This window comes from Ochotona curzoniae, unplaced genomic scaffold (assembly GCF_017591425.1).
Source record: "Ochotona curzoniae isolate NIBS_2020 unplaced genomic scaffold, NIBS_Ocur_1.0 scaffold_1852, whole genome shotgun sequence".
Taxonomy (NCBI): domain Eukaryota; kingdom Metazoa; phylum Chordata; class Mammalia; order Lagomorpha; family Ochotonidae; genus Ochotona; species Ochotona curzoniae.
Genome location: NW_024467087.1, coordinates 47,483,445 through 47,486,408, shown reverse-complemented (window position 1 = coordinate 47,486,408; position 2,964 = coordinate 47,483,445). Strand labels below are relative to the sequence as shown.

The 2,964-nt window shown below is 37.3% G+C and overlaps 1 pseudogene; it reads left to right on the top strand.

The window, feature by feature from the left end:
* The first annotated feature begins 219 nt into the window (after window positions 1-219).
* Window positions 220-1,322, top strand: LOC121169123 (annotated as a pseudogene).
* Window positions 1,323-2,964: the final 1,642 nt, after the last annotated feature.

Genomic DNA, 2,964 nt, shown 5'->3' with positions numbered 1-2,964 from the left:
CTCTCCTTTGCCTCAATATTACTTGATTGAAGAATTGCTGCTTCTTTTTAGGAGGTTCATTCCATTTCCTGTTACTTCCAACTTCATACTCAAAGCACTAAGAATTTCAAGTGGAGGATAGTGATGTAGACTTCAGTTTCATCAAGTAATTTCTGTATTCAGCTTTTTTATTTTTGTAATTCTTTCAAACCCTATTAAGTGCCTTTTGAGTAAATTAACATGGCTCAAATCAACTGCCCTGTTCTTGTAGAAATCACAGACAAGAGCATGAGATTTCTGATTACACATAATCCAACCGGTGCAGCATTAAACAAATGTATTGAGCAACTTAAGAAATATGGGGCCCGGCACGGTGGTCTAGCAGGGATCCCATATGGACACTGGTTCTAATCCTGGCAGCCCTGCTTCCTATCCAGCTCCCTGTTTTTGGCCTGTGAAGACAGTCGAGGACGAATCAAAGCCTTGGGACCCTGCACCCATGTGGGAGACCCGGAGGGAGTTCCTGGCTCCTGGCTTTGGATCAGTGTAGCTCTGGCCATTGCGGTAACTTGGGGAGTGAATCTTTAAAAAAAAGGAAATATGGAGTATGTGAAGCAACTTATGACACTACTCTTGTGGAAAAAGAAGATATCCATGTTCTTGATTGTACTTTTAAAATATTTTATATTTATTTTTATTGGAACGTCAGCTATACAGAGAGGAGAGACAGAGAGGAAGATAGTCCAACCGATGATTCACTCTCCAAGTAACCCAATGGCTGGAGCAGCTCCACTCAGAAGCCAGGAACCAGGAACTTCCTCCAAGTCTCCCACGTGGGTGCAGGGACCCCAATGCTTTGGGCTGTCCTTGACTGCTTTCCCAGGCCACAAGCAGGGAACTGGATGGGAAGTGAGGCTGCTGAGAATAGAACTGGTGCCCTTATGCGATCCCAGTGCGTTCAAGGTGAGGACTTCAGCTGCTAGGACACCACGCTGGGTTCCTTGATTGACCTTTTGACTATGGTGCACCTCCATCCAACCAGATTTTTAATGGCTGGTTAAGTCTTGTAAAAATAATGGTTAGTGAACAACCCAGTTGTTGTATTGCTGTTTGTGGTGTTGAAGGCCTTAGAAGAGCTCGAGTGCTTGTCGTATTAGCATTAATTTGAAGGTGGAATGAAATACTTAGGTGTAGTATAATTCATAAGACATAAGTGATGTGGAGCTTTTAACAGAAAACAACTTTTTTATTTGGAAAAATACCATCCTAAGATGCAGTTGAACTTCAGATACTCCAATGGTCATAGAAATAACTATTGCATTCAACCAAAGTGGGGTGCTTAATGCTGTTGCATTGGAAGTTGAGACAGGATCTAATTTGACATACATACTAGCCACCGTTTTGGCTTGGCAAATAAGTTTAATGATGCTTTCTAAGGGTAATGAAATCATCTTAGGAGGCCACAAGTTTGACATAACTGCAGCCCATATGTTTGGATCATAACCAACCTATTTGGACATTTAGCAAAAAGATTCTTGCTGTTTAGCATTTAAAATGTGCTTATAGTTTGTACCAGTTGGCCCTTCCTGAAATCATGCAGTATTGAGTTATATCCTAAGTCTGTCCCATGACAGAATCTTATCAGTGCACAAGAAATTTAGAAAATTAGGTGCCCAAAATACCCAGCATAATACTTGCATATTTGACTATTATACAGAATTAAAATCCCATGAACTATAAACTCTCAACCTTATGTGGTTCTTCCTTCAGTTATTTCAGACATAGAAGGTAGGGACTGTCTGGTTCTTCACCTGCTCACTATATGTTTACATCTCCCACATTCATACCAGTATACAATATGTTTGCTTAAGCATTGATTTTTAAACCAATCTTCATGATTATCTAATGTTTCTATCAATTTATTTTTGACTGTTAATAGAAAACCTCCATTTTGAAAATCTACATTGTACAGAAGCACATGTCTTTAAATTCTTCAGACAAAAAAAAATGCCTTACAATTAATTCAATGTTTGCACTCCAAGGTGCAATTTAACAGAGAAGGCCAGAAAAAAAAGAAAGGGAGGGGGCTATTAAATATTTTTAGTAAAATGTTGCCTTTGTCTTCTGCAGAACATGTAGAATATGCTCTTTAATTTAGTAAATATTTTAAGAGATAGAGATGCTTTGTTGTAGTGTTTCATAATCATAAAATTTCTGAAATCCGTGTAATTTTTTCCTTACTTATCAAAAGCTGTTTACCAATTTATTTTTGTTTGAAGTGTGATTTTGTTTTCTTCCCAACCTCTTGAATAAAAATGGGTCTCTGCTAATGGATTGAGCAGACATCTAATATTTTGTATGATTTTTGAGCTGTGTAATTTTATATTTGAATAGTTATTTTTTTTCATTATATAATTGATAAAATACTGATATGTATTAATGTTAGTTCAACAATATATTTATATTGTCTTGGAATGTGTGGTTATAATCCTGAGGGAGAAATAATTTATCAGTGTTCACCAGCTAGTAAAAACTTAGTGTGAGAGCTTTAACTTCTAAATAAATAATGAAAGAAAAAAATTCTTCATGCTGCCAATAGGAAGATGGGGAACAGAATGAATTTAAATAACCAGAACATTCTGTTTTTAACAAGACCTTCCCTCTCTTAACAAGACCTTCCCTCTCAAATACTATTTTTACAGTCAATCTTGGTTGGATAATAAAAGTCTAATCTACTTACAGGAGGAAAAATACCAAGCCCAGCCTACTCCATTCTTCCATATGGTTAGGGGAAATCTAACTTCAGCTTCCTTTAGCTGCCCTGAAGGAAGGGAAGGATTGAAAAATACTGGCAAACTTTATTGCCCAAAAATAAGGGCTCACCAAGATGCTGAGACCTAACAATAGCACTGTAGGAATCTTTTCTGCACAACTTAACATTGTATCACCAAAGGGCCATATGTGATTATTCTGATATTTGGTCAA